This window comes from Phaethon lepturus, unplaced genomic scaffold (assembly GCF_000687285.1).
Source record: "Phaethon lepturus isolate BGI_N335 unplaced genomic scaffold, ASM68728v1 scaffold15114, whole genome shotgun sequence".
Classification (NCBI taxonomy): Eukaryota; Metazoa; Chordata; class Aves; order Phaethontiformes; family Phaethontidae; genus Phaethon; species Phaethon lepturus.
The window spans coordinates 47,858-66,748 of record NW_010535591.1 but is presented as its reverse complement, the minus strand read 5'-3'; positions in this window follow the sequence as shown (position 1 = coordinate 66,748).

Sequence of the window (18,891 nt, the reverse complement as noted above, 5' to 3'; positions counted from 1 at the left end):
AGATCCAGCACGGCAAATGCTGCTTTCCTCTGGAGCCCAGTGGGAGGAACAGTTCTAAAGACAATGTCACTTATTTCATAAATAACTATTTGTTCAAAAATTCTGTAGAATCTTCATCTTCCCTTGAGAAAGGTTTAAAAACTCTGCCTGCTGGAGATTACCAAAATCCTCCCTCCAAATTCTTCTGAACGGGGAAAAGCATCAAAGTATAGCTACCCTGAGGACACAAAGCAGCTGTCATGCTGGAGCACTGCAAAGCAGGTGGGCCACACTGCTGAACCTCATTCTCGATCTATTGTCAAGGTGAAATTGAGTCGTGACATGAATATGCTACCCATTAGGGGTAAGTTCATCAGAAAATAGGAGCAGAGTGATATATAGCATAACTTTCTCTGATATTCATTAGTGTGCAAAAAGAGTACAGCATGCACAGCAAGGGAGCCGAAGGGATGCATGCACAGAGATAAAAGAGGCTCCCTTTCCTGTTCTATTAGTTGTTTTCCCTGCTACCCTCTTCTGTAGGCACAACTGGCACCTTAAAAGTATACTCCTTTTGCACACCTCTAAACGTCAAATTGGTGCAAATTGCTCGGGTTTACCATCTGTGTCTTTTTTTTTGACTTGCATCTCTTAAGTCACTCTTCGGTTGCACCTTATGACTTCCATGGGAGCCATACTCTTGTCCTCTGGGCTGAACTGGCCAATATCCTCTCACTGACAGGGGCCAACGCAGAGGCTCAGGGAAGAACACAAGAGCAGGGCAAATACAGAGGGAGGTGCCTCTAGTTCCCCCTTCCCACTTCTGATGATCAGAACTTAATTTCCCCAAGTCTCAGGCTACCCAGTGGTGGGGATATTATGTTTAATACACCTTGATGAAACTTTCTTCCATGAATTTACCCAACCAACTCTTCAACCCGCTTATCTTCTCATACCTAAAATATTGTGGGGAAATGATTTTCACAGCTGAAATATGATTCATGTGAAAAAAGCATTTCCTTACGCTTGTTTTAAGCCATATCTCACTTAGTTACAATTACAAGTCTAAGTCTCACAGAGCTTCCACAAGGTCATTTCTCCAATGAGCAGAAGGTATCCAGCACGCTGAGCCCCTGGATGTGGAACGAGCACCGCGGCTGGATGCTGCAGCCCATCAGCTTCCCTCTGCCACTCTGACTTCAGCCGCTGCATTTCAGAGTGGCCCCAGGAGAGAGAAGGGGTCAGTCCTCCACAAGCAGGAGCTGCACACAGGAGTCAGTACATCTACAGAGACTTTCTAAGGGTTGTTCAGCAGTTCCGTGCAGCAGCGAACGTCTGCGTGAACGTGGGGCCTCACAGCCCTGTCCCCTGCCCGCTGACCACCAGCTCCCGGGCAGCAGCCGGAGCGGGGATCTTGGCAGGACAGCGGGAGGAAGAGCTCTCTGGACTCTACAAGCGAGCAGAGGGCAGAGCCGTGGGCAGAGCATGTACAGAGGAATCCCTCCGGACACCGAATCCCCCGCAATGACCTCAACCCCCTTTTTCCACAAAAAGGCAAGGTGGGGGGGGAGAAGGGGAGCAGAGGAGAAAGGAAAAGATAAGCTGCACAACTATACAAAGAATGTGACTAGGAAGAAATGAAACCTTATTAAAAGCTGTAATTAAAGTTGTACACTTGTGTAATCAAAGTCAGTAAGAAGGAGAGTCCAGCTGATCAAAGATTAACAGCTCTTTCCACAAACACTTGAGCTTCCACAAAGCTATGTCAGATTCCCCCTATATTAAGCCAGGGATGCTCAGTAACTCTAAGTAAGGAGTTTACTGGAAGGAAGACCACAGCTCTGTGACAACAAACTGACACCACCACGTAGGTTTTCTTTATGCTAAAAATTACTCCAGTCATTAGAATATGCACACCACAAAGCAACAATATGTCACAGCAATGCAGATATAGGATCTGGCTGGAGATGACCTCAGTTTCCACCTTCTTTTAAGGCTAAAAATAACTATATACCTCAGAATGTCAAATATTTGTCTTTAAATGACACTGTCAAGTAGAGGGCAAGATTAAATTTCAGATATTTCTAAGAGGGAGAAAAGGGGTTTTGAGATCCTAATGGCAGAGAAGCAAGCAAGTTAACGGGTCAAATTCACTCTTGACAATCTTGTCTATCTGTTTCATTACATTTATCTTAAAGATTTTAAATACACATCTTTTGCTTTAAAGAAAAATAATAATTTAGGAGAAGTATTTAGTCACCTCCATAACTTAAGAAAGCTTGCCTTGGCTCCACTACAGCAAGCATGATCAAAAACCCCAGCTCCTAAGTATTCGCTAGAAAGGTATTCAGATACTGGGACCTTGAGGGCTTGCCCTGACTTTAATTAGAAATAGAATTTTTTTAAAAGTGACAAAGAATCAAATATAGGAAAGTAAAGAAACAATATTTTCTTATGAAAGTCCAATCTCAGTGGAAAACAGCTTCCCTGCAATTACTTTTGGGTGGTTGGTTGTTTTGCTTTACCGTTAGACTTCACTGGAGTGGCTCTGACTTGTTCCAAATTTCAGTTAGGTTTCTTTTTAAGGAACTTTAAACATAAAGATTTTTTTTCTTTGTTTTCAGTGCTACATATCCAAATACAGCATATCTTATCTCATGCAGGAAAACCTGAAAGTATTAGAATCAGGGAAAAAAAGGGAAAGTACAGTCCTACTGTGCTCATCACTGTGGAGTCACGGAGGTGGGACAAATCCCAGCCCTCTCCCAGGAGGTTTACAATGGAGTTGGAGAACAGACAAGGGTGAGAATAAGACTGGAGAGCACATGAGCTCAAATGAAACTCAAACAGATTGGCTGAGTTTGAGCAAGCGAGATACACAAAGAGGAAAAAATAAATGGACAACATTAATAGTAAAAAGTGTATCGTATGTCAGAAAGATTAATTATCTGATGTTACATGCTTCATAATTTTCCCAAGCTGTGTTGCTATGGAAGGCTTACACTTCATCTCCTGAAAAAAAAAATCTGTAAAAACTATGGGGAATTTCTGCATTATTTTTATGAAAAGTATGTATGAGTCAGTGCTGTGCTGTGACTGACTGCAAGGGTTGATTCTTCCCTTTGGACAGAGGAGTGAAAGGTCACATAGACTTGCCCAGATTGATATTAATGACACAAAATCATCAGCATACATGTAGATTTCAAAGATGCTGGGAAAAACAAATCAAGGAGCAGACGTGAAAAACCTCTGGCCAAGGAAGGCAAGTCATACTGAAAGCAACACAACTGGAAATACAGAATAAAGTTATCAGCACACTGCAAAAAGCACACAGCCCCTTAGCACAAGGCCACAGGTGAAATCCCAGATGCTTGGGACAGGTGGGCTGGTGACACTGCTGGCATGGGCGGAGGCTTTGCATTTACATTCCAGCCCGAGGACACTAAAATCATAGAATAGTTTGGGTTGGAAGGGAACGTTACAGGTCATCTAGTCCAACCCCCCCGCCCCGCAACGAACAGGGATATCTTCAATTGGATCAGGTTGCTCAGAGCCCCGTCCAACCTGACCTGGAATGTTTCCAGGGATGGGGCATCTACCACCTCTCTGGGCAACCTGTGCCACTGTTTCACCACTCACATTGTGAAAAATTTCTCCTTAGATCTAGTCTAAATCTACACTCTTTTAGTATAAAACCATTACCCCTACCTGGTTCAGACTGACTAATAAAAAATCCCTGGCTTGAAAAAGAACAACCTATGGTATTGCCATCTTCTGCAAGGCTGCATCAGAGGGCTATATGTCTAGTAGGAGTTAGGGGCTCTTTTTTGGTGAAAAAGGACAGAACTGAAACTAAACAGCAGGCTTAGAGCAGCAGAAGCTCAGTGTGAACGGAGAGGTGAGCACTCTGAAAGCACCACCAGCCCCATGGGTCCTGGGACAGCGATGTGAGGCTGGTGCCATTCTATGCAGGCTTGCAGGTAGTCACTGGCATGAGAGCATGCACCAGGACGGAGGATCAGACCCTGTGTCTTTCATGAGGTCACTGTCCTTTTAAGAGTTAAGAGACTGAGGTTTTCTATGACGGAATCAGGTCAGCTAATAACAAAGTCAGCGAAGAACAACGCTTCCCTTCTCTCAACCTTTGCCTGCCTGCTCTAGCTAGACCATAGGATTTCTGAGCAGACTCCAACTTACTACATTTCTGAACAGTACCGAATGCCATGACTCCTCTGCCTAGGCATGCCTTAAAAAAAAAAAAAAACAAAAACCAAAAAATAAGAACAGAAATATACTGCTTATAAGCCCATAAGTTAGCAACAAGGACCAAGAGCCTGGCTTTGTTCCAGTTGCTTCAGGACGTTCATTTCTCTGCTGACAAGGGATCCTGATGGGTCCTGATGGGCTCTCCACCACTGCTTTCCAGCGCGTCCTGCAAAGTCCCAGCTATTCAAGTGCACTACACCTTTTACAAAAGCTACAAAATGGGCACAATCTAGCACACCCCTCTTGTAGTGCCTATCGCATTTCACGTTAGGATCCAGAGTAGGAGAGCACTCACTGAAGACATAAAACCAGCCAAGCTCAACCATGATTGCAGGTCCACATCACCCCTAGAAAACTTGGATAACAAAGAACCAGTCCTCCTTAAGTACAGCTCTTAAATTTACACCAGATCCTTTGAGTATGAATCCAGATTGTCTCCAGTTCCTGAGGCCAGGCCCCTTTCTAGTTATTTCCCACTAAAACCATGCTCACTACATGACTAGACAAGTAAAAAGCTGATAGTGCAGAAAGAAGTGAGTAATAATTTAACAGAAAGCAACAGCCTTTTCCTTCTGAAGTTTGCAGTGGTCCCCAGCCATGATCAAAAATGTGGGACTTGCTGTCCTCAAGACTATGGGGTTTTCATTTACTATACTTTTAGCCTCTAGCCTTGTATTTTAGATCATTTCATACTGTGAGGAACACTGAGGACAATTGAAAAAGACATTTTAACCCAGAAATTGTTCTTCATCAGCTCTGCCATCCAGTTTCAAACTAGGCAAGGTCTGAGAAGTGGTGGGAAACAAGTGATACAACACGACTTCAGAAAATACTCTGCACTCTCCCGTTGGAGACATTCATGAATGAGTCTGGAAATGAAGCACCAGTGGGGTTTCGGGCCTTTTCAGAAAGATGGACAGAGACTAAGAAATCATGCGTGCGCTACCTGAGCTATCAGCTGCCTGCAACACTGCAGACCAAGAGGTACAGCTTGACCAACCACATGTCTTGGCAAGTGCTGAGAGAACTGCACTGAGCTGGCTACACTCATTCCTTCCCAGAAGATCCCAGGAGGCCCCTGACAGGCAGCTGCTCCTCCTCTCCATGAGCCTTGACATGAAGAATGCCACAGGGCTCAATTCTTCCACCACTTCTATTTAATATCTATGCAAAACCTCCAGGGAATATGATGAAGTATATGGGCAGCAATGCCAGCCATTACGTCGATGACACGCAGCTTTATGTATTTTTTCCTCCTCACGCAGGTGGCACACTCCCAAATCCCCCAGTATTGAAAGCGAGGGTAGCGTGGCTGGCAGAGGCTGAAATCAGAGAGATAATAGTGAGTCTGGCTGGAAGCGGGAAACATTACAAACTATGAGCTGCCGTTGTTCATGATGCACAGACAGACACCAATGTGGACAATCTAACAGACACAATCACCAAAAGGGCCTTCCTCTCTCTCTCTCTCCAGTCAACATAATTCTCTTTTCAAGCAGTGGTCTGGCCATGCTCATGTGTGTGTTTTTCACATGTGGGCTGGCCTATTATGACTACCTTAGGCTAGATAAGCAACCAAGACAGAGCTCGTGGCAAAACTGTGGTACCTATCCTATCAAAGCAAGCCCAAAAGATCAGTAGTCCCCAGCCTGTCCTCATCATTTTCCTCATGCACTCTGAAACACCATTGGTTTTCACAAAGGGCACAGTGGGCTAAGTTCAATCTGCTTGAACAGCTGTTTCTCCCTTCTAGACCCAGAACAGCAGATGCATCTGGAAACCTGTGCTTAACAGAGCCCAGTATCACCAGACTCCTGCAGCGCCTTTGGACAGCAGACCCCCAGCTCCAGAGCATCTTCCCGGAAGAGATAAAGTATTCTGCTCTGCTCATCCTCACATTACATGGCAGGATGCTAACACAACATTCATCAAAAGAGCGAAGCAAAAGAAAATATGACATATTCAAGAGTATCAGACCACTATTAAGCATTAAACAACAAAGGACTGGCTGGACCCCTCCTTTGGCTATACTGTCTGGAACTTCTAAGGCTATAAGCAGCTCCTAATGCTACAATCAGGCACCCTTTGCAACCGTAGAGAGGTAGGATACCAAGACTCAACAGGAATACAGAATAGCTTTCCTGGTGTTAGGTGAAATGTAACATATTGCTCAAAATCCTACCACAAACTCCAAGGGCAAGCCAGAAAGTCCAGGAATGTGCAGATTCAGTTTTCTCATAATGGTCAGTTGCATCTGTCCCTGCACGACATCTTCTAATGATGTAAGGGGTGTGAATGTGAGCAAAGGCAAAACAGGATTTCCAGATGGGCTACAGAATGACTCAAACTTTCTGGGCTTTCAGCTTTTTAACATAAACTTGGCAGCTTTGTAAAGACCCACAAACACATGTCTATCCTTGACTCTCTAAGACTCTCCAAGAGCCAGAGTCATCGAGACATCTATTTTGTTTCTATACATATTGAATAATTGCACCTAATGCACAAAAAGAGACCTGTATAACTTTCCCCAGCATGGGAGTGAGAAAAAAAAATGGCTAGCAGAACTGTTTCAGTAGTAGACAGAGTACACAAATCAGACCACAAAGCAGTGTACAGTTGCAAGCAGAGACAGTGTTGCTGGAGCAGCAATGATTGAAGGATAAATGAAAGGAAAGGCTTGCAAGGACAGTTAATGCCTTTCATTGGAAGAACTCGTATAGCTGGGTCAAAACAGACAAGTTTTCAAGCATTTGTTCAAAAGTACTGTGCCAGGTGCATAGACTGCATGTGGCAGAAGAGATTAGGAGCCATCAGAGAGCTGATGACAAGTTCCCAAGTCAGCACTGGCACAGCCCAGACATGACAGCAGTCAAGGAGATGCCCTGAGCTATGAGTCTAGGTTGAATCTTAGATCAGTGAAAAAGCAATGTGAGACTTCCCAGCATCCCCCTCCAAGCACCCACCTCTAGGCCATCCCCGATGTGTAGAAGGGCAAAGGAATCCCCTTTTGCCAGGTATTTATCAGCAGATTTCCCCGGTGGGTTGGAAATCCCTACTGGCTATTTCTGGCCAGAATCAACAGGCTTCTCCCTGCTTGAATCACAGTGTCATGCTGAATCGTAACAGAGAACCCAGCCTCATAGAGTGAGCTAAATTCACCACTCCGAAAACACTCTTAGACTGTAACTTAATCCAGTGTGAAACTACAGGTATCATCTCATGCAAAAAATCTGTCTCTGGAGAAAAATGACAAAAAGTAGGCATAGCTTACAGTTTGGGGAAAATTGATCTGATTAGCCCCATCCTCACAAGTGTTGTGGAAGTATGAGAGCTCTGACAGCATTTCCATTTAAAGAAAAGAAACAGCAGCACAAGTTAACACTGCCAAGAAGAGCGTGGTACATCAGGGTATTTTGCTGGCAGCGGCCTGCAGGCCAAGTCTGGCTCTCAGGGTCAAGAGCTGCTACCATCTTTGTGCAGGAAGAAGGACCAGAGCTGGAGGTGTTCCTCTTCCTGCAGATGCGCATGACCCCATGCAAGGCCTACAGCAACACTCCCAGCTCTTGAAGCCAGAAATGCCCACCTTATTCAGCATTGTTGGCTAGATACAACAGGTATCTGTGTATGGTACATGATGTGTGCTTAGATGAGGTATTTCAGAAAATTAATTTCTCGGACCAATTCAAATATACTGGACCGTGAACAACATACTATGGTACTTGTGGTAATTTGTCCACTTCTCCTCTTATTTTTCCTCGATTTCCATGGAGGGGTAACAGCAGCAGTTTCCATGCCACACACCAGGCTCCCTAAGGTGTTTCCATAGACAGACATTGCATACAATCTCTATTAGACTCAGCACGGTGACCAATTAGGTTAATCTCAGAGGCAGACTCGTTGGGGATAACTCAGAGCATCTATTCTTTCTCAGGCCAGGGTTTCTGTTTTAAAGAGATGCAGCATCACCCAATTAAATGAACAACAGGTGCAAAAGGTACTAACCTAGACCTCTTTTGTATCTGAAGACAGCAGCCAGAATTCAGCTTGGTCCTAACCTTCCCCAGAAGGTCAGAAATTCTCTCCAATTACTAAAGAAATGAACTAATGAAAACTTCAGCAACAATATTAGGTTGGACATGACAACATCCAAGAGATTTTTTTCTATATATTTTTAAAGAAGCATCTCAAGGTGCTGGGGCTTGGGGTCACCAGAAGTCTGTTCAGCTTAGTGCAATCATAGCCTTAGAGGACAGATGTAGTCAAAGACAAAGTCTATCCATTCAACTCCCTCAGCTCTGATTTGCCACAGCGGGCCTATCTTTTGCATCCAGGAGACAGGTAGATTAGTAAAAAACACAATCTATTGCCTGAGCTGGCACCGGGAAGCCAGCAAACCAGAGTTCTACAAATGACTCTGCCACAACTTCCTTTGTAGCTTTAACAGTTCCCCTGCAAAACACGGGTAACACCCTACGCTTACCTCACTAATAAATCTTGTGTATTACTTTAGGCACTGTCTATACTAAAAGATGCTCAGATCATAAACAGACAGCCTCTCCTAGCTGTAGCTGTGCTGGCTAAAAATACCACCCGTCCCCTCCTACCCTGCTGCTTTTCGCTGCTTGTCTCCTACAGCTTACTGCTCCCACACCTCCCGCCAGTAGCCATATTGCGTGAGTGCTCCCTGATCTACTTCGGGCAAGGCCATTTGAGCTGTTTGAGCAAACCCGGCTGACACGGCCTGGAGGAGCTGAGGGCGAGCTCACAGAACCCCTTCTGCCGCCAGAGGTAGTCTCCAGCGGTACAACCAGCTTGGGTTAGTCGAGTAGCACACTCGTCTGTTTGCAGGAGGAAAAAGCCCGTCCACACCATCAGTAGCAACAGCTCGGTCGCTCAGTCAGCACAGCCCCCTCGGGAGACACATAAAAATGTTTTCCCCTGCCACCACAGTTACATCATCGTCCCAAATGACATCAGCTAAGCTGACAAGAGCATTCCTTTTCATGTGTCTCTACGTATCTCATCTTTCATGAAGCCATGTATCTCCATCAGATCTCAACAGGCAGCGAGATGCCAGGAAAGAGCATGAGGGTTTTGCATGCTTTTAGCCACGCCAGAGTCACAACTGTCCAAGCTCTACAGCACGGATCTGGACTGAATGACCTCTGCTAGCCCTCCTGGAAGTTCCTAAGCTGGGATTTCCCCTGCACCCTGTGCAGTTATTTAGTAGACAAGTACACAGTGCCATTCAACCCAGATGGCAGAATTTAGAAGACATTGAAATAAACATGCAAGTAGAAGAGCAGTAGAAATGTTCCTGAATGGCAGACAAGCTTCTCCACCACACAGAACTGTAATTACATTAATATTTTAGGTCTTCCTGTCCTTTGACTAGAAAGACTTATTGAGCTCACATTTTTCTGCTGACTTGCCTCTTTTGTAGGAATCATGTATCTCCTGCTGCAAAGGAAATCCCGCTACAGGAAACAATCCATTTTGCTCAGGTGAAAATAATCACACAAGTAGCAAAGCAGAGATTTATATGGATCTAGAATAAAACCACGTAATTATCAGAATTTACTTTGCCTCTGAGGTCAGCCTTGGGGAAAAAAAAAATCAGCTATAGCCAATACTTTAAAGATAAAGTTACTAGTCTTGAATGGGTAGCACTTTCAGTTCCTCAGTACGACAAACAGAATACACATGTAAGAAAACACAAAAATATACTCTACCCAGTCAATAATTATTAACCACACAAAACACAATGGGAAATCATATTTTATGTTCTCTACAAAGTCATCTTAAACCTAGATAATTAAGGTTATGTTTCTTTGAGTTATTATTTCTCTTGAATACACAGGAACAATCATTCTGCTACTTGTGTAAATCGACTGACCTCAGCAGACATACACCAGGGATATACTTGACTCATGCTACATAGGGGAATTCCCGAGAGTGAATTAGATTTCCTTTTCTCACCTCTTCCCCCCTCCCCCACAAATGGAAGGAGGGCACATTACGGGCATTCCTCTGCTGAAGTATCAGTATTAGTCCTCAAAAAGGAACAGCAGAAGTTATTATTAAGAGGTGAAACAGATGCACGGTGTCCTCCAACACATCATCTCACAGTTCCCTCAGCATAAAGAATGCCCTGTATTGAGAGCACACTTGAGCTACCTCAAAGGTCTAGGAACAGGATCTTCTGCACCTGGAGCACATCCCATGGGAGCAGAGAAAACCACCATTGCAAATACACACATTACTTTAACTCTGAGGAGTGATGTTTCAAACACCTGTGCCCTTGTTTCTGTAGATACTTACGCAGCATACAAGAGGAACTATTTGATAAAGTAAAGAAAAAGCACTTGCCACAACTAGCTTTCAGAAACTCAAGTATCTGATGGTTGTTCCCCTGTACACCAACTTTCCTTGCATGTGTTTTTCTTCCGGCTTGCCTCCTGTTCTCAGCACCACCTTAACTCAAGTATCAGATTGAGGTGGTTATTACTGTAGAACAGCTAAAGCAAATAGAAAAGCCTTGTAATTCACTTAGCAATTAGCAAAGCTTGTAGAAGTGTGTTGCTGTGATTATCACTGCACAACAAAGATTCTCTCTTCTGCTCAACTTACTCTTGGCAACTTTCACTATTCTTAAAGACTCCAGTTGTTTAACACATATCCCAATCATGCTAGGGCAGATCTCAGATCCATCTTTCGTCCTGTGTGTTCACTGAAGTCTTGAAAGACTCATGATGAAACCCTGCCTGTGACCAAGCATAAGACCTCAGTTCAGCAAAGCACCTCACTGAGTGTGCAGGTCCCCTTCAATTCAAAGTTAGGCAGATACTTGAATGTCTTGCTGAACAGAGATGGTAGCTGAACAGACACCACATGCTCCAGTGCACTTTTAGAATGAGGTCTTAGAAGCAGGTACACGTGGCCAAGCCTGTTCAGGTCAGTTTATCATGTTTTCCTAGCTGGAACTAGCCAGAGCTAACATATTACTTCCATTTTCTTTCTGGGATGTAATACACTGCAGTAGTTAAAGCTGTAGGTCACAAAAGTGTAATCTAGGGATCATGAGACAGTCATTAATCAATCAACCAGTGGAAATAGGAGCTCGGCAGATACCATTATCTCTACATTACAGATGAGACACAGAGAGTTTGCATAACAAAGCCATAGAGCAAGAGAAGGCACTCTTCTTATTTCCCAGATTTGCTCCATCTTTTCTTCTGAAATTTGTTTTCTCACTCTTCAAGGCTTCATTCCCCATCTGCAATCCAGTAATTTTCTTCATTCAGAGGCAAGGCTGACTCCATGTCATCCCTGAAAGCTAGTTGAAGCTCTTCTATGCAAATAGAAGAGTAACTTCTATTTTTTCCAGACATGCTGTAAAAGCTACCTGAACACTGCATTGACAATGACAAGCAAAGACAGTGACTAAACAAGAATTTGGACATGGAACTAAACTACATGCTGAGTCTCCACTTGTCTGCACCCCAATTAGTACAGTATGGAGATGAGCATCACGGTGGTCTATAAACAGGACCAGGAAAAGACTGACAAGTAACTGAAAGAAAAGAACTGAGGGATTCAACTGTCAGAGTAAGGAGAGGTTACAGAAAAAACAAGAGAGAGAGGTTAGCCCATTGCCCTAAAGTAATGGCTAGCCTTTAACACATGGCCTCTGCTCCTGTCAGTATTTCTTCTTGGACAGGTTATCTCAGGAATTTATGCTTTCCAATAATTACCTTTCAGAGGCCTCTCACTTATCTTGCAAGAGGAATCCACCAGTAACCTGACCTGCATTGCTCATGCATTTGCCATCCACCTCCTCTAACCTTTCAACCCATCTCTCAAAGCAAAAGCAAGTGGTTCTTCCCAGACTTCCAGTGCTGCATCAGCAAGGGCTGGTGAAGTTGATAAAAATAAGAGTTTTAATGCTTAATGCTACAAAAACATCAATGAGCTTGTGGGCAAAGGCAGTAAAATATTACCAGCAGGTTAAAATACCTCCTACAAGTAATGTTATATTATCCAGAACTGAAGGACGAACACTGCTCTGCCACCACCATGAGAAGCATTTTTACCCAAGAGTTTTATTATGTTATTGCAGCAGACCTCAGCGCCAGTCAGTATTCGTTTTAATAAATTTTGGGACTCACAGTGTCCTCTATTTCAGGTCTCTTCCTGTTACCCTCCCAACCTACCTTTCTTCCACTATGTGAATTGCTTTTCTTCTTGAAACATCAGTATAAAGAGAAGCTTTTGCTTTTGGCATTCACTCCAGAGCCATTTTAGATGAACTCACCTATCTCTGCTAAAGTATAAGTTATGACACTCAGTGGGTTACTACGCTCCCATTCATGCTCTGACCAAGCCCCTCCCAGGTTGGCTTTTTGTGTAAGGGACCCCCATTACATCCTGTACAAGCTGATGGGCGCTGATTTATGCCCAGTACCGTGTCTGGGACAGAGAGAAAGATTCTTATTTTCTATTCTGGCTGTAATGAGACATCTCTTTAGCCAGTCAGCAGTCATAAGAAAATACTTCATCATGAAGTTCTGAGAAAGTATCAGGCCTGACACAGGGAGTAAAAAGTCATATAACATCCCACATGGGACCCTGTCATCAGTCCAGAAATGCATGGTCAGGGCACACAGACCATCAAATCTCTGTTGCAGCATGGATTTACCTCAAATGGGCTTGCAGCCACTTCTGATAGGTACCCAGAGGAGTCTCTCTCTTTCTCCTACACTGGCAACATAACTAATTTCAGCCTGGGAGAATGTCTATGCCTCACTCAGGCTGCATTATTTTAAAGGAGTCATATATTGCTTTCAGACCCGTGAGAACTTTAGACCAATGCACATGCCTTCCCTGGCATTCCCATACTCCCATCTGAACAGGACTGTACCACAAGAAAGAGTTTGATGTGGGGAGAGCATAAGAGGGGAGGGCAAGAGAAAGCTGCTCTTCCCTCATTAAACTTCAGTAGGTGCCTAGGCCCAGCAATGATGCACTACAGTTTGGATTTATGTTCCCCAATTAACACAATTCACAGCAGAGAGCTTTCTCTTTCTGTTTTGAAGGGGGAGGAAGAGGAGAAAAACCACATTCCAAGCATTTGGCACAACAAATTTCTGCAGCTCTCCTCTGGGAACAAAAAGGGAGGGGAAAAAAAGGCTTGTCACCACACAATGTAAAATAACCCATCTTTGCTGGCTCCACTCTGTCTCAGGGGTAGATCCAAGTCTTATCCCCCACCCATTAGGGATGAAGGCCCACAGCACTTGACATTCATCAGGAGAAGCCAAACAGCTCTAAGGCAATGGAAGGGGGAAGAGAAGAGTCCCTCCACTGGCAAGAGCGGAGAAGGGATGAAAATGGAAGGATCTGCAGAAAGGTCACATCATAAGGAGGATATGGAAGTCTTCCGCTTCTGAGGACCACCACACACATGAGTCATCCTGCTATAGTTGCTACTGAGCACAAAGCAGGCAGGTAAAATGTCTCCTCTGCCTTCAACTGGGGATTCTCCATTGTGGTTAGCTTAGGAACCGCTACTATTTGCCAGCAATGTTGTTGGCTCTATCACATGCACAACAGAATGATTATCTCTTTTCTCTCTAGACACTCTCTCCTCTTCTCCCCAATGAGAACCACAAGCCATATGCACTGAATACTAAAAAAAAATCTCATCAGCTTGGGTGAGAGTTATGAGAGGAAAGTCCTTCAGAGATTCTTTCTTTGGCATTTGTGTGTAACATACACTAAACAGTAACACACTGAATCTTTCTCAGCACAAAGAGAAAGACTAGGAGATAACACCATGTCACTCAGTGAAACACAGGACATTTTCACAGAAGGCAGAAAATAATCTAACCTATTACATAGCTCAACAATGCTCAACTTGAGTTCCTTAAAACATGACATGTGGGTTCTGGAGGAATCTGTAGGCTTAATCAGAGCCTCTCTTTGCTCAACAAACAAGACGGCTTAGCCAATATTTCAAAGCACTTGAGATTGTTCTTTACTCTTTGATGTACTCAGAGGCAGAAAGATGGAGAGATGGGAAGCAATTCTTTTCACCAGCAGTCAGGAAGAAAACACAATTACAGAGTTCTACAAGCTAATCATGGCGTAATGATCTGACACTGCACTAAGGCATCTGCTCACAGCTTACCATCAATACGCAACAATGATGACACAGCATCAAAGACAGCACATCACAGCACAGCATTGGGTTACCACACCCTGGTGATTATGTTGCTTCCTCTCAGTCCATTCAAGAACCAAACTTTTCAGGTTTGACTATCACTGATCTATAGTGTTGTCTATACACAGAGAGATTGTATATACTTACAAATGAATCACTGCCACATGAAGATTCTTTTTATAAGGCTGCCATGAGTTACTTTGAATATTTGACTTTGGAGGAGCTATAGGAACTCACGTTTGGTTTTTGAATGCAAAGAATGCCTGGTGTGTATCTGACATTTTATGTGTTTAGATATGATCCGTTCCAGGTTGTTCTTGTTGTGAGGGCAATGAAGAGCTGGGGGATCTCTTCCCTTGCTTTCCATGTGACTTCTTGCCAGAAAAAAGTTGAATTATAAGAAAATGATACACTTACATGAATGGTAAGTTCATGGCTCTCTTTCTTATATTCCCTCTTATGGTCTAGCAAGCCAAAAGACTGAATGAAGGAGGGGAAGTATGAGTACAGAGCATGCTAAAGGAAAATGAGCCTTCAGTATGAAGCCAGCTGATAAACAGCTGGCATCTATGTCTTCAGTCAACATCACCTTAGATGAAATTCTGTCTGTTCCCACTAAGCGGCTCCTACTCCATTTTACCCATCATAAGTTTATCCATCAGCTGATGAGGTTTCTCAATTTTGCCTGGTGCATCCAAAAGTGGAGAAACAGCTGGAAACTGCTGCAGCATCTGGCAAGCACCTGTAGCAAAAATTCCTAGAGGATTTGAGGTGATAGCCAGTATGGTTATAATTTACTATGGGCTGACATTTTTTTAATATCCAAAATCTGACACTTTTCAGAATCTTTATGCTACATGCTTTTGCTTAGGTTTGTTTGCATGTCTGTTTTCTGTTAATTCTACCTACATAAAAGAGAAAATCTTGATAAAATACTGAAGAAGAATCCCAGAACACTTGGTTTTGCAGAAAGAAGAGGACCAAGTTCTAGCAATACTTACTTTTTAGAGAGTTGTGAGTGTTCCAGAAATGGCAGTAAAAATATAGTACTTTGTTTCTGCAATTATCTGCTTCTTTCAGGGTTGTATGTTCTATAGCCACTTGAACCTGATTATATTATGTCCTGAAGGACCAAACTGGCTACTGTAGTAACACCTTTCCATGCGATCGCAGCTGTCAATACATTTGAGTAGAGCAACAGCACAGAAAAAAGGGTGGAAGCAGAAAAAAATACAACTTGATTTTCTAATACGTTTAATATTGCAGCGACCGGTAAATTATGATGAATTACATTTTAATTCAGTCTGGATTTAATGCCTGAATCTGAACTTCAGAAACATCATTTCCGCATGTGATTGTACACGTGGTTGCCATTCAAGCTTGCACAGACTGAGCACTCCATTCTGATTTCTCCTAGTATTCTACCTCACTCTGCTAATGTAAAAAGACTGCACAAGATGGAAGAAGAATGAGGCCATAGGTTTGGTGTTGGTATTTGCCTATGTGCTGAGGGATTTCTTCAAAGACTGATGGGTTGACAGGTGTCAATCCAAATCAGTTCAATGGGGAAACTGAACGGCCCCCACTGAACAAAACAGCAATACCATTGGGAATGACAAATCTGAATATGGAAGGAATGACAGCAAGGAACAAGTGAAAAGGGAGCGGTAAATGGAACAGCACACAGCAGGGACTGGGTGTCTTTGAACAACAAAGGACTGGAAATTACAAACTGCAAGATGGAGCCCAGTCTCCAGCAACCCCAGAAAATAATGCTCAAGGTATTTAGCATATAGAGGTCTATAAAAACCTGATTACAAATTTCCAGTATTCTAAAAAATATGTAAGATCTACAATAAAAGAGACCAGGCCTCTCAAGTACTATAATTTGCCCCAGAAAGACAAAAAGGGCATCACCAGTGTTCTAGAGCATGTACAATTCCAAGGAATTCGTGGGATGAGTATGCTTAGATGGTCCCAGGAAGTGGTCCATATCCCATACTACAGAGAAAGGAGGAGACCAAGATGACAGCTGACAAGCACCTCTGGGACTGTGGACCACTCCTACCCATCCTTCTTTTCATATCACAGTGCACACAAGGGATGATCAGACCTCAAAATTGTTTATAAAGGCCCATTCCAAATGCTGGAGCTGAAACATCATGGTAGAGGGAAGCAGGAAAAGTCAGGTCAGGCACAACTCTGCATCTGCCCAGCTTCAGGAGCTTCACAATGTACTATTTGACTGAAACTTTACCAATAGTTTCCAACTTAAACTTGAGATTCAGGCACATCTCCTATTTTAACTGGAAAAATAGGCAGGAAGGGGATGAAGTCCAAGTTCAAGAAGCTTAACCCCAGACTTATGGTAGAGAAATCTTCTTTTATCCTGATATTCCCATTTTTCTTCCTGTATTCCAGCTACCACCTGCAGCCGGTACTTACCGTATTTCTGAACTGATAGATTATTTTAGATGTAGATACTTCTACAGCCAGCAGACCCAGAAATTTCAGCTATAAAACTGAAATTTTCATGCAGTCCCTGGCTTCTAGGAGCTGCAGTTGCTAAGAAAGTAACAGATTTTGAAAGCCTTAACAAAATCACTGTCAAATGCCTAGAGAACAAACACAGAATGATATTGGCATGCTAGTCCCTAACACGCATCTTAGCAAAAGTTGGCAATCTGAGTTCAGTGAAACCTCTTTCTCCACCAGTCAGGTCTCCCTTAATTAAACAAACTCTAAACACAGCTTGTTTTTCTCTTGTGAAGAAAATGCTTTTCTGGAAGAGGGCTGACTCAGTTCCTGCGTACTTCAGAGTACTTTTGACTTCCATCAGTGAAAAAGGAGAATCAGGACACTTTGTACTGTTCTTCCTATAGTTCTGTAACAACAGAAGACATTTTAGGGGGACTGATAAGACTTTTAAAAGAGAGTATTGAAGGAGACAGTTTAGGCTACTAAAATTAAAGTAATTAATCAATCCAAAGGTAATTCTTGTCATTTAGTCTCTTTGTTAATTGTTTTCCCTTCCTAAGTTTGACTATGAAACTTAACAGTTTGCAATCTGTTGCAGTCCTTGGAGCTTGATTCTGTCTTGAATAAATCAGAAAAATAAACCATGGGCTGAGACTGATGCAGTACCAGGAACTGTTACTGTCCCCACTTTTATTCAGCCAGTGTGCCCCAAAACTGGCTGATGAAGTGGAAGTGTCAGGATACAGCAGAAGTCACATCCCACTACAACCTCCAATGACTTCCCCATAGCTACAGAGACAAGATTGGAAATAAAAATGGCTGCCCTTTTTTGAACAAAAATGGGTCCTCAGTTCAGTACACAAACATGTCTTTGATTTGCTTTCTCTCTTTCTTGAAATTTCCCAGGGAGAGGGTCTGAAAACATGAGTCACTCCTCACCCTAAATCTAAATTTTCCCAATTCTACCCCACTGAATACGACAGGGCTAAACAAGGATGGACTTTGTCCTACCTTTCTGCTACAGATAGCATTTTACTGTCACTAAGGGAATAAAATAATCGTAAGAGCATAATGATAGCATGTGTTTTGCTAGCTGCTGTTCTTCACGTGGGGCAATCACTGGCAATTCTCAGATTTAATCTCTCCTCTTCCCCAACCATGCAGTTGATTACCATTCTCATTCCCAGTTAAAAATCCTTGATCAGAGTAAAGCACATAAAGGAGTCTCTGACCCCAGCTAAGGGAACAACAAGAGATGACATTTGGGTCTTTGAGAGAGGAGTAGATAAAAAGGAAAAATGACAGCTGGAGTCAGGAGGAGCTAGTTAGTGGATTGCGGGCCCAGGAGGGTGCAGGGTGGGGGACCACAAAAGAGAAACAAGAGACTGCAGCCTTCCCTCTCCTTCCCTAGGTCTCCTTTGAGTCAGTCAGAATGACTGAAGCAGATGTCAGGGCCCGTGGGGATCACTCCTTTGGCTTTCTTATTTCTTCAAAAAAAGGTAACCTAGGAAATAGAAGAAATATTGGAGAAAAAAAAAGAAAAACGAACCAATATCTCTGCTTTGACACATGGGAATGAATACAAAGGTGAGCGCCAACTTGTAATGACCTGTGGTATGTAAATACACTTAAGCCAGCAGGAGGAATTTTTCTGGGTCTGGTCCAACAGGGGCAATCATTTACAGGATTTGCCTGGGATTAACCTGTGGTTTCCACTTCAGGATACGAAAGAAGAAATACAATAAGCACGCACAAGGCAAGCTGCAGTTGTGAGGAGCATCCCTGTGCTTCTCCAACACACACAACACAGCCAGAGCTGGCTTGCAAACACACCTGGCAAGCGCCTCGCAGTTCTGGGAACATCCCCAGAAAGCAATCCATACGCTTGCGCACGCGTGGACGTGGGTGTGCTCACACGTGGGTGTGTTTCTCAGCATGCTGCACCG